The 13,633-nt window shown below is 41.0% G+C and overlaps 5 non-coding genes across 5 annotated transcripts; 3 read left to right on the forward strand and 2 right to left on the reverse strand.

Annotated features, from left to right (window-relative positions):
* The first annotated feature begins 1,697 nt into the window (after nt 1–1,697).
* trnan-guu (transfer RNA asparagine (anticodon GUU)) lies at nt 1,698–1,771 on the forward strand. The gene has a single exon. It is a non-coding gene; the product is annotated as a tRNA-Asn (tRNA).
* Nucleotides 1,772–3,307: 1,536 nt separating this feature from the next.
* Nucleotides 3,308–3,389, forward strand: trnas-uga (transfer RNA serine (anticodon UGA)). Its single transcript has one exon. It is a non-coding gene; the product is annotated as a tRNA-Ser (tRNA).
* A 1,560-nt stretch (nt 3,390–4,949) lies between these two features.
* On the reverse strand, nt 4,950–5,022 carry trnar-ucg (transfer RNA arginine (anticodon UCG)). The gene has a single exon. It is a non-coding gene; the product is annotated as a tRNA-Arg (tRNA).
* Nucleotides 5,023–6,162: 1,140 nt separating this feature from the next.
* trnan-guu (transfer RNA asparagine (anticodon GUU)) lies at nt 6,163–6,236 on the forward strand. Its single transcript has one exon. It is a non-coding gene; the product is annotated as a tRNA-Asn (tRNA).
* A 7,039-nt stretch (nt 6,237–13,275) lies between these two features.
* LOC148634588 (U4 spliceosomal RNA) lies at nt 13,276–13,417 on the reverse strand. Its single transcript, XR_015933626.1, has one exon. It is a non-coding gene; the product is annotated as a U4 spliceosomal RNA (small nuclear RNA).
* Between the last annotated feature and the right edge of the window lie 216 nt (nt 13,418–13,633).

Genomic DNA, 13,633 nt, shown 5'->3' on the forward strand with positions numbered 1-13,633 from the left:
ATATGCTATATATGTATATATTAGCATCAATGTCGTTCTTAAAAACTAACATGAAATTGTCAGGGACATTCAGCTATATACAAAGACGAGACAGACAAAGTAATAATTCTGTATTAACGTGGCCTACATATTGACGCAATGATCGAACTAACTGACATGTTCTGATTCAGATCCCCTGCAGTTCATGCCAATTAGAACAATAGCAATGCTGAGTCCTCCCCACCCTACCGAGCACAAATTCAGCTGCTCTCCAGTTCTGTTCTGCATGTTTTTTCATTGCAATTGAGCTCGGAGCTGGAAATGATCTCCATACAGTTCTGTGTTCACTAGCCCGCACTTGCGTGCTAATTTACGGGTTGTGGCAAATGCTTTTCTATAGTTCATATACATGACGGCAACCTGTTACCGAGGAACCTGAGAGGTTTAAAAGCCTCACGAGCCAGGCAGGACTCGAACCTACAACCTTCTGATCTGAAGTCAGACGCGTTATACATTACGCCACTGGCCCATAGAACATGCGCTTGCACTCCACCACAGAGAGCTCTACACTGCTACTAGTAGTACACTTCCCCATCTAAATTTTCACAGCAAGAAACTTGTGTTTCCTACTATTTTTATCAGGTTTAAAATATCATCTCCTTAAAACAGAAAAAGTGTTGATGTGTCGTGCTGAAATTCCGATTGATTTTGAATTCAAAGAAAAAAGGTTTTCTTCCAAAACACCATGAAATTGTCACATCTTGCAGACAATAGGTGTATTCCATGTTGAAAAGAGAAGAAAGAAAACCATGGAGCCTTTTACAGGTGTGAGGCTTCTTCAGGTGTGAGAAGACCTCACAGTCGAAACGCTGTGTTTCCGTTCTTCTCTTTTCAGCATGCAATAAACCTATTACTTGTTCCTTTGCAGCCGAGGCATGCTGACGTAGCTACCCAGCTGAACATCTTGCAGACTCTACAGTACTTCTCTCCTGTAGAAGTAAAGCAGGGCTTGCTGGGTGAGCTTTTGCTCCGGTAAATTAGGTCACGTGTCATGTTAAATCACTTCTTCTAAACACAACATTTGCTGGTGCTAGCTTTCCCCATGAAAAGAGACATTTCCCTTACAGTACATGACATATCGTTTTTATTCTATCAATAAGTATAGAAATTAAACAAAAGAAAAAATGGTGTCGCCAAAGAATGCACAGCTCTGTCGCCCTGGGGAGGTGTCAAGGGCATTGAGCTCCTTGGACATGAAAAGTGCCCGATAAATGCCATTTCTCATCATTTCTCTTGGCGTCAGTTCTGCTATTAAATGGGACGGAGGCAACGGGCTCAGAGAGCAGAGTGCACACCGAACGCAGATGTGTCCAAGTGTCTGTAAAAGCGCGGTGCTCCGCTGACGCTGTTCCCTAGTGGCTTAAAGTGCCTGCCTAGTAAGCAGGCGATCCTGGGTCTGAATACCAGCGGTGCCTCTCTCCGTGTCTTGTTGTGCCGAATGTCTCATTTCAGACAAACATGTACAGCTTGGTTCAGTTTAATGCAATAATTCATTTCCTTTCTGGAATAACTTGTTTTTGAATAAATCCATACAGCTTGTGAAAGATGAAATCCATTTCTTGGTTGTCAGTGGAAAAAGATTGCCGGCTGCAAGAAGCGCAAGTGATTGTTTTCTTTGACCATAAACCTGCAAATGTAGGGAGCACAAGCGGCTGTCAGTCTCTGTGGCGCAATCGGTTAGCGCGTTCGGCTGTTAACCGAAAGGTTGGTGGTTCAAGCCCACCCAGGGACGCCTGTCTCAGTTTTTCCAAAGTAAACATCATCACCGCTAAAGAAGATGGCACAGAAGGCTCCACAGTCGAAACGTTGTGCTTCTTTTCTTCTCTTTTCAGCATGGTGTAAACCTTTGCTTGATCCTTTGCAGCCTACGCATGCTGACACAGCTACCTTTCTCTTAACGCGCCTCAATCATTATTCACCAAAACCATCAGCAGAATGTGTCGCCTTTGTGGTGATGTCACTCCTCTGCTTCACAAATGTCCTTAGTGATGGACCATTTCTTTCTGCCATTTTTCCGGAGCGGTTATTGATTGCTCCATCATTTCCCTCATACTTTCCATCCCTAGATTGAAAAAAAAAAAAAGAAACAGGCTGACAGGACGACAATCAAATTGCAAAAACTCATCAAAGCACTCGATAGAGTATTTGAATCCACAAGTAGCTACGAGAGACTTTGTCCTGGCTTGCATGAAAGTCGGAAAATGTCAAAAAGAAAAAGATGGTGGCTTTTCCATATCTGTTCTTTTATTTTTAGTTCGTTGGCTCTTCTGTCCATTGTCCTCCTGCCTGGCTCTTGACCTGTGACTGTCTGAACGCACACATTAGACTTTCAGGCGGGGGATTTGTCCTGAGCCTCTGTGAAAGACCCACCCACCCCCATAAATAACTGGTCTAGAAACACATGAATGCAAAACTAAACAACAGCTTAAAGAGGAGCTCCAACTCAGTGCCATACTAATGTAAACGAAGTAATACTAAGACATGTTCTTATGGATTTGTCTTACCTTGAGATATGTAATTGGATTTCAGGATTAACTTCCTCATTCAATGTAGTGGTGATTCTTTGCCTGGTCAGTACCTGGGTGGGAGACCTCCAGCGAACAATTAAGCTTGCTGCTGGAAGTGGTGTTAAGAGACTCTTAGGATCTTCCAGAGGTCTCTGTCCAATAGCACTAGTTGCCTTAGAGCTGGCTCAAACATTGCTCAAGAGTCTACCTTTCACAGATGCGCAAAGATGAATGATGGGGGTGCACGCTTCAAGGAGCCTTCCAACTGTAGGGACCGATTAGAGACGATCCGTAGCATGTGTTCGTTTCCATATACGCCCCGTGTCTCAACGGTAGGACAGAGTCAAATACTGCCTCGACACGTAACAGCGTTATATTAAACCGCAGGACTTGAGGGCTGTTTTGTTTGAATGTTCAAGGCATTGGTAAGAGCGTAGGTCAAGGGCCATTGGTGCATCTCCTGTAACTGGAGCAAAAATGCTATTCAAAGTGCAGTGACTAAAATCGTCGTCCACATGTCTCCGTTGTTGATTGCTTTCTGTCTAAGAACGTTCTGTTTTCATGTCCGAACGGGAAGACTTTATCATTCCAACTTGAAGCCACCCTTAAGTCCTCTGAGGTGTGTGTGTGTGTGCTTGCACGTATGGCGTAAAAGGTTTCTTAAACGGAGAGCGAACTTGAAAAAAGTTGCCTCCGCTGCCGCCGCCGCCTCGCACTCCCTGTTCGATTGTAGCAAGAAGGCAGCGGCCGCGGCGCCCGCCGTAGTCGTGGCCGAGTGGTTAAGGTTACGGACTTGAAATCCGTTGGGGTCTCCCCGCGCAGGTTCAAATCCTGCCGACTACGGTGTCCTTTGCATTTGGTTGCGTGCGTGCGTGTAAAAGGACCAGCGCCGTTTCGTTTTCGCTGGGACCTTTAACACTCTAAATCGCCTGGACCCGCAGCCTGTGAAATCGATTCTTCAGCACCCACGAAGGACGCTTTGCCGCTGGACACAGATACCGATGCTTTTCTGCAACGAGCTTTCCAGCTGAATTTTCTCGGCAGCTCCGTACTGAACCTGTTCTCCATTGCAACATAGCGGAGGCTCGTCACGTCTATAGCAAGGCTGTGTAGGACCGCATATGCCACAGTGACTTGTACACAGACCACATGAAAGGCAAGCAAAATACACTTTTAAAATTCCAAAGACTCACAAGGTCAGAGGAACAGCGATGACCTGAACAGATCTGTTACAGAAGTCTAGGTTGACCTTTTTAGAGCTGTAATTGCATTTTTGTTTAATAGAAGATCAAATCTACTCGCATGTACCAGCACCTTACAGTTTATTGATGTTAATTCTGTTTAAGTAATAAGATTGCTAACGATGTTGGACTTTAGCCGGTGTTTTTTAGAACAAATTGCTTACACTTCTGTAAGGAATACGCAGTACGTGCCTTTGTCAGTCATTGCTCACCATACCTGTAACTTTCTTATCTAACTCACTTCCTCAAATGGTGAAGGTCCACAAACAAATGAAAAAAAAACCCTTGATGTAGATGAGGTGCACAAAAAAGCAGCCCCTGATAGTGTATAACACATTTATACTATTGCAGAGACACATGTAACTTATATATATATACTGTATATATTTATATATGAAACAGAAATAGAAACAGAAACAGGAATCGCTTACTCACCTGGAGAATCTCTGTAGGAATATCTAGCATTTATCAATGGAAATAAAAGCTGCTTTAATACAGTGCATGTTCAAACTCAAACCCTCAGCTGCTGTTCTTGTTTGTTTTGGGACAAATTGCAACTCAGCATCGCATGAGCCGTTACGTACCCTTATCTGTTAGGGAATTTCAAGGGAGGAGTTAGGTCAGAATGGGTAGGCTGCAAAACAACAAGTAAAGATTTATTCCAAGATGAAACGTTGTGGCGGTTTTCTTATCTTTTCAGCATGGACTAAACTTTTACGTGTTCCTTATATGCTATATATGTATATATTAGCATCAATGTCGTTCTTAAAAACTAACATGAAATTGTCAGGGACATTCAGCTATATACAAAGACGAGACAGACAAAGTAATAATTCTGTATTAACGTGGCCTACATATTGACGCAATGATCGAACTAACTGACATGTTCTGATTCAGATCCCCTGCAGTTCATGCCAATTAGAACAATAGCAATGCTGAGTCCTCCCCACCCTACCGAGCACAAATTCAGCTGCTCTCCAGTTCTGTTCTGCATGTTTTTTCATTGCAATTGAGCTCGGAGCTGGAGATGATCTCCATACAGTTCTGTGTTCACTAGCCCGCACTTGCGTGCTAATTTACGGGTTGTGGCAAATGCTTTTCTATAGTTCATATACATGACGGCAACCTGTTACCGAGGAACCTTAGAGGTTTAAAAGCCTCACGAGCCAGGCAGGACTCGAACCCACAATCTTCTGATCCGAAGTCAAACGCGTTATCCATTACGCCACTGGCCCATAGAACATGCGCTTGCACTCCACCACAGAGAGCTCTACACTGCTACTAGTAGTACACTTCCCCATCTAAATTTTCACAGCAAGAAACTTGTGTTTCCTACTATTTTTATCAGGTTTAAAATATCATCTCCTTAAAACAGAAAAAGTGTTGATGTGTCGTGCTGAAATTCCGATTGATTTTGAATTCAAAGAAAAAAGGTTTTCTTCCAAAACACCATGAAATTGTCACATCTTGCAGACAATAGGTGTATTCCATGTTGAAAAGAGAAGAAAGAAAACCATGGAGCCTTTTACAGGTGTGAGAAGACCTCACAGTCGAAACGCTGTTTCCGTTCTTCTCTTTTCAGCATGCAATAAACCTATTGCTTGTTCCTTTGCAGCCGAGGCATGCTGACGTAGCTACCCAGCTGAACATCTTGCAGACTCTACAGTACTTCTCTCCTGTAGAAGTAAAGCAGGGCTTGCTGGGTGAACTTTTGCTCCGGTAAATTAGGTCACGTGTCATGTTAAATCACTTCTTCTAAACACAACATTTGCTGGTGCTAGCTTTCCCCATTAAAAAAAAGAGACATTTCCCTTACAGTACATGACATATCGTTTTTATTCTATCAATAAGTATAGAAATTAAACAAAAGAAAAAATGGTGTCGCCAAAGAATGCACAGCTTGGACATGAAAAGTGCCCGATAAATGCCATTTCTCATCATTTCTCTTGGCGTCAGTTCTGCTATTAAATGGGACGGAGGCAACGGGCTCAGAGAGCAGGTTAAGTGCACACCGAACGCAGATGTGTCCAAGTGTCTGTAAAAGCGCGGTGCTCCGCTGGCGCTGTTCCCTAGTGGCTTAAAGTGCCCGCCTAGTAAGCAGGCGATCCTGGGTCTGATTACCAGCGGTGCCTCTCTCCGTGTCTTGTTGTGCCGAATGTATCATTTCAGACAAACATGTACAGCTTGGTTCAGTTTAATGCAAGAATTCATTTCCTTTCTGGAATAACTTGTTTTTGAAGAAATCCATACAGCTTGTGAAAGATGAAATCCATTTCTTGGTTGTCAGTGGAAAAAGATTGCCGGCTGCAAGAAGCGCAAGTGATTGTTTTCTTTGACCATAAACCTGCAAATGTAGGGAGCACAAGCGGCCGTCAGTCTCTGTGGCGCAATCGGTTAGCGCGTTCGGCTGTTAACCGAAAGGTTGGTGGTTCAAGCCCACCCAGGGACGCATGTCTCAGTTTTTCCAATGTAAACATCATCACCGCTAAAGAAGATGGCGCAGAAGGCTCCACAGTCGAAACGTTGTGCTTCTTTTCTTCTCTTTTCAGCATGGAGTAAACCTTTGCTTGATCCTTTGCAGCCTAAGCATGCTGACGCAGCTACCTTTCTCTTAACGCGCCTCAATCATTATTCACCAAAACGATCAGCAGAATAATTCACTTTGTGGTGATGTCACTCCTCTGCTTCACAAATGTCCTTAGTGACGGGCCATTTCTTTCTGCCATTTTTACGGAGCGGTTATGGATTGCTCCATCATTTCCCTCTTACTTTCCATCACTAGATTGAAAAAAAAAACAGAAACAGGCTGACAGGACGACAATCAAATTGCAAAAACTCATCAAAGCACTCGATAGAGTATTTGAATCCACAAGTAGCTACAGATGCAGCCATTCAAAATGGGTGAGGTATTTCACGGCAAACCGCGACACGCCCACCGGGGTATCACGCGGTATCACGTGTGTCACGTGACTAGCTATCCGGCGTCGCCTTGTAAAACCGCCAGGGGGAGCTTAACCTCTCATGTACAGCATTCGAGCCTTTAATTTTGAACTGTGTATCACAGCATGTTAATCATCAGTCATTCAAATGTTGGTATATTTTATGAAAGCAAGATTGCTCAGTTGGACAAAAGTACACAACCTACCTTTATCAGAAATATTTATGCATCAAAGCCTTTACTGAAGATATTACTAATAGTATTAATAATGGATGACTTTGGACAAGCTGTATACTCAAAGTATAATTTCTTTAGCACATTTGTACAAGCACTTGGAATCTGTCCAAGCCATACTTTGTCAGGCATTTTGTTTTACTTCAACGGGGCATAAAAACTTCCTTGCTTTTAACAGGGCGTTTCATAATTTCTACTACGAGAATGATTTAAAATGCGACACCTATCATTCAACTAGAGCTTAAAATATCACAAGGAAAAATACACACCGGTATTCCATTTCTCCCTAAACATTGTAAGCTTCGAAGTCTTTAACTAACGTGATACCGGATACGTCAACAAGCATACTTTTAGAATTTGATTAAAAGGGAATATAATATGGAATCGCGTATCTCAAGAATTTAATAACGGTATGATTATATCCGTTTACTGCGGCAGAACTGTGTAGGGCTGTTTCGCCTGCTTGATCATGCGAGCTGTCTTGTAGCCTACTGGTCTAGGTGCATGACTACCAACTGGTAGGTTGTGTGTTCGAATCCAGCTGCTGCTGGACTTTTCATTTTTATTTATTTATTTTTTAATCGCGTAACATAAACATATTACCGTATGCAAACTGTACTGTATACAATATGTATATGTTTATTTAATGTCTTAACTGTGCCCGTTTAATTGAATTAAAAAAAAAAATATTTAACACGAACATTAAGCTGTTTACATCTTCCGCCTGAGAACAGTCACCCGTTGCTACCCAACGCAGAATGATGATTGGCTGACACTATCTGACACCCCTCTGATTGGAGAAAAAAGACGTGCTGGTGTGCTATACCAGGAAGAGGATTTCTTTCTATTCAAAACGTGTATTTTAAAAGTTTAAGAAGTAAAAACCTTACAGCGTACACAGATTTCTAAACTGATCAGGATCGTTATCTTTGTCTTATGCATAATAATGTTCACCGCTCTGTCCAGCAAATTAATAATAAACTTTATTTTATATAGCGTTTTAAACAAATAAGTAATTAGATTGCTCATAAACCTAATCACTTGCTTTTTCTTTTTATTTAGGCTCAGATTTCAACTATAGATCGTATTATTAATAACCATAATAACAACCAACCAACAAAAACAACCATATAAACATAATGGTGGTGCTGGACCTTCCAGTTTTATTTATTTATTTTTTAATCGCGTAACATAAACATATTACCGTATGCAAACTGTACTGTATACAATATGTATATGTTTATTTAATGTCTTAACTGTGCCCGTTTAAGTATTGAATATTCATATCTAATGAATATCTAATGAAGGGAAATCTTAACATAAACATACAGTATATGGCTGGTCTCGGTACTTTAAAGAAAAAAATACACACCAGTATTCCATTTCTCCCTAAAGCTTCGAATGAAACCACTAAATAAAGACATAAATATAGAAATCTTAAGATTTGTTTTATTTAATGTTGGTAGCAGGATGAACTGTCAGAGTGTATATTTTGTCGCAAAGTTGCTACAAGATGTTAACAGTGAAAAAGGTATTTAGAAATGAGTTATTTGAAGATGAAAAAGAAAACATACACGAAACATGGTTTCATTACGACCAGAATCGGTCTTGAGATATTTTTAACTTGATTTACAGTATTTGAGAGGTATGTCTTAACACCGATACTACAGTGCTTAAGTACTGCTCACGTATATGTTTCTAGGTTTATATTATGCATTTCATACGGTCAAATTACTTTTGAGCAACTAATAAGAAGCGCGAAACGGTATGCGTTTTAGTTTCGTTTTGTGCTGGAACCCGTGGATTGATTAGAGATATCAAGTACATACAAGTCATTTTTTAAATGTTGTAGTTCGTCTTGAAAAAATGTTACGAGTACATCATCTATCAACAATTACACAGGTTCTGTTTCCATATTGCGGATTTTGGTTAGGTACAGTATTATCAAATCCAGTGGCGCTGTGTGTTACTTTACTGAGTCACAATCTGTGATTGAAACCTGTAAAACCGGTTTAATTCGTCACAGCCAGCACTCTTCAGGTGTGAGGGTCTTCTGCTCAGAATGAAACGCTAAAATGTTTGTGTATATTCTAATGGTAGTAGGGGCAGGGTGTGGGGGAACAGGTTTGTTCTTCACACCTGAAACATTTTCTCTGAAAGGATTTTCTTCGAAGTTTAACCGATCTTGTTACAGCATGTTACAGTTTACTATTATTAACCATATTAATTTTAAGTGCTTAATGTAAAATCTTGTAAAAATATATTTTCATTGTTCAAATATACATTAATATACATTAAGTCTGACTATCATATAATAAGTTAAATACAAAACTAAAGAAAAAAATAGGGTTAAATATAATTCAAAATATTTTGCTAACAATGTTAACTGTTTATGAATAATAAAATGTATTAACTAAGGAGTAGGATGGCACAGTTGTTAGTATGTTTTTTGTTTTGTTTCTTTTTCATAAATACAACAGTAGTACCTGATGTCTCAGTGGCTTTCAAAATTAAATTATGCATGTAAACCTGTGAACTAGAAAGATAACTAAGATTTTAATACTAATTAAATGACCGCGGGCACTTCCCACCCCCTCTACATTCTCAGAGTAGAACAGACTAACCTTCTAATGAAAGACGGTCCACCCCCCACGGACAGGAAAAGTGCCCACAGGCACTTAAACTTAATATGGTCAGTAACGGTAAACAGTAACATGGTAAGAAGGAGCACGTACAAACGTTTTCGAAATAACCACATGTAAGACTCTGATCCTAAAAATGTTTAGGGAGAAAGTGGAATACTGGTGTGCTTCCAGAAGAATCAGTATGGCTCAGAGATTAAATAAAACTTCACAGACATTAACGAAGAGCATAACGCGTGTACTGTATACACTGCAAGTACTGTACAACCCAACTCTCTGCAGGAGTGCTGGCTGTGACGAATTGAACCGGTTTCACGGGTATTTTCAAAGTAGGAGGCGAGATTTCCAGCGAAAGACACCCCCTCAAAAACCCAGTAAATACAGTACTTACTAGTTAAAGGCTAGGCTCCCGACTACGGCGAAAGGAACCCTTCTTTCATTAGAAGACAATGAACATATTTTAGCCCTGAATGAATTAATAGCAAACATGGTTTACATAAAAGACATTTTTCCAAGAAAGTTTAGCCTTTGTCACTAATGAAACCACTAAATAAAGACATAAATAGAAAAATCTTAAGATTTTTAAAATACATGACTTTGCTAAAATTTATTTGAAAATAAAAACAATTACAACCGCCAGGGGAAAGAGAGAACAGGGGAGGGATGTTGGTTTTGCATAAGGGGCGGGGCTATGGAAAGTAGGTATGTTTGGGAATGTGTAGTTACATGTTCTGGCTGTTTGTGAATTATCGTTGTTGAGTATGGAGTGTTGAGGTATTGATTTTGTGTAATGCTTTATGTTGAAAATTGAGGTGGATTTTGTTTATGATAAACAGGATAAACTGGGATGGGAGGAAGGTTTGGTTTTGCATAAGGGGCGGGATTATGATAATTGGAGGACTTTGCGAGTGTAAAATGGTTTGATTATTTGATTTTGTATTGTGGTTGTTATCTATGTTTTTGGTTGGTATTATGTTTATATGGTTGTTTTTGTTGGTTGGTTGTTATTATGGTTATTAATAATACGATCTATAGTTGAAATCTGAGCCTAAATAAAAAGAAAAAGCAAGTGATTAGGTTTATGAGCAATCTAATTACTTATTCGTTTAAAAAGCTATATAAAATAAAGTTTATTATTAATTTGCTGGACAGAGCGGTGAACATTATTATGCATAAGACAAAGATAACGATCCTGATCAGTTTAGAAATCTGTGTACGCTGTAAGGTTTTTACTTCTTAAACTTTTAAAATACACGTTTTGAATAGAAAGAAATCCTCTTCCTGGTATAGCACACCAGCACGTCTTTTTTCTCCAATCAGAGGGGTGTCAGATGGTGTCAGCCAATCACCATTCTGCGTTGGGTAGCAACGGGTGACTGTTCTCAGGCGGAAGATGTAAACAGCTTAATGTTCGTGTTAAATAATTTTTTTTTTAATTCAATTAAACGGGCACAGTTAAGACATTAAATATACATATACATACTGTATACAGTACAGTTTGCATACGGTAATATGTTTATGTTACGCGATTAAAAAATAAATAAATAAAAATGAAAAGTCCAGCAGCAGCTGGATTCAAACACACAACCTGCCAGTTGGTAGTCACGCACCTAGACCAGTAGGCTACAAGAAAGCTCGCATGATCAGGCAGGCGAAACAGCCCTACATAGCTCTGCCGCAGTACACGGATATAATCATACCGTTATTAAATTCTTTAGATACGCGATTCCATATTATATTCCCTTTTAATCAAATTCTAAAAGTATGCTTGTTGACTCCGGTATCACGTTAGTTAAAGACTTCGAAGCTTACAATGTTTAGGGAGAAATGGAATACTGGTGTGTATTTTTTTCTTTAAAGTACCAAGACCAGCTATATACTGTATGTTTACGTTCCAAAATTAATATCGTTTATGGCCTTCACACGCGTTACAGTATGCTCCTATTCTTTTTATGCTCAGCTACTAAGATTTCCCTTCAGTGGTAAAATTCAATATCTACAACGGGCACAGTAAAGACGTTTACAGTAAGTCTTTCTACGACAGACCAACGGACCACGAGTGCCCCTGTCGGTCAACCAATCACGCACCCCGGTATCGCGTGTCATCTTACCTGCGGTACGTGTCTGTACCGCTTACTTTGAATGGCTGCATCTGTACGAGCAACTTTGTCCTGGCTTGCATGAAAGTCGGAAAATGTCAAAAAGAAAAAGATGGTGGCTTTTTCATATTCGTTCTTTTATTTTTAGTTCGTTGGCTCTTCTGTCCACTGTCCTCCTGCCTGGCTCTTGACCTGTGACTGTCTGAACGCACACAGTAAAATTTCATGTGGGGGATTTGTCCTGAGCCTCTGTGAAAGACCCACCCACCCCTATAAATAACTGCTCTAGAAACACATGAATGCAAAACTAAACCACAGCTTAAAGAGGAGCTTGTCATGACCGCCAGGCAGTTAAGACCAACTCATAAGCGATCTAATCAGCACCAGCAGTGGGTGATTATTAACAAACGCCGCCGCACGAGTTAACCCACCTGCACACACTCCACCGTGCGGTACGCAGTGCTATTTTTACCATCTTTACCTGCTTCCCGCTGCTCGGTATTGAGTCTACTCCTTGAGAGCTCTACCTGGCGTTTTTCCATTACCTCGTTTATTCTGGATATTGGACTCCCCTTCTGCCTTTTCGACTTTGGACCTCGCCTCTCACCTCGGACTGTTTGCCACCAGTGTTCTCCCTGGATTACGACTTACCTTACGCCTCTTGACCACGAAACAAAGCAAAGCAGAGCAAAACAAAACGAACAAACGAAAACCCTCACGTCCCGCACTTGCATATAACGCCGTTACGTGCCCAAGCGGTATTGTATGTCATCCTAGCACTGCACCCCGGGGCGTACGGTATATGGGAACGAGCACACGCCATGAATCGTCTCGAATCACTCCCTACAGCTGTAAGGCGCTTTGAAGCGTGCACCCCCAACATTCTTCTTTGCGCATCTGTGAAAGGTAAACTCTTGAGCAAACTCTGAACCAGCTCTAAGGAAACTAATCCGATTAGACGTTACTTTGACTCATCCTTTAAGGGACCCTTGTTAATTGGAGAAATCAATGATTTCGAATGAATTCTGTATGCGTTAAAAGACAGCTATACACAGAAAACATGCAGGACACTGCTCATGATGTTTCCCGAGCCGAAACACAGTGCGTTTTTCCAAGCCATTTGACAAAGCCCGCCCACTGAAAACTGCAGCAGATCGTGTAAAGGCGTTCAACTTTGTAACTACTGCACGCACAGGAAGCAGAATAAATTCCTCTTTTCAAACTGTCAAAGGTATGCTGCAGGACATCGCACAATCTCTTTTGAACGGGGACAAACGATTTCTTATGGGGCGCAGTAAGTACAGACGTTTATAAAGCTCCACTCATGCCGACGATGCAGCATGAAGAAGCGCAACCTAACGTTTGACAGACAAAAGCCGGGGGCCGCTACGAGCAATATGAAATCAAACTGACAGCACACGGCGTTTCGCGCTGACTCAAAAGTGATCTCGACAGACGCTGTTCTCTGCATAACGCTGAAAGAGCTAAAGAGCGTTTCTGTTGAAACGTAACAAGCTCGTTTCTTTCTATCATGATGTCACCATGACAAAATCTGTCTTTAAACACCTTGCTCAGTCTCTGACGAGACTGTCAAAAATTGCTTTCGCCGATTGTATTGCAAACCGGTGGAAGGGGGGTATTGGGAAAAGTTTTCAACTAGTAATAATCGCGCCTCGGCTAAACCTCACAGGCTACGATACTGCCACTGCGCAAAGCTGACGGTTGCCAGGAAACCGCGGGGATCCTACGGAAATCGTTATCAATCGTCTCATGGCATGTCGTTGCTGTAACGCTTCATATTTGTCGTCTTCTTCTTCTAGCTTGAGGTTTTGAAGAATTTCATGACAGACAAGGGCAACGTCGGAAACAAAGGCCGTTGTGAGAAAACCGTTGCTTATTTTCAGCAGCAGGAATACAACCCTTTAAATACAAG

This window comes from Lepisosteus platostomus, unplaced genomic scaffold (genome assembly GCF_059453375.1).
Source record: "Lepisosteus platostomus isolate fLepPlt1 unplaced genomic scaffold, fLepPlt1.hap1 Scaffold_32_H1, whole genome shotgun sequence".
Lineage (NCBI taxonomy): Eukaryota > Metazoa > Chordata > Actinopteri > Semionotiformes > Lepisosteidae > Lepisosteus > Lepisosteus platostomus.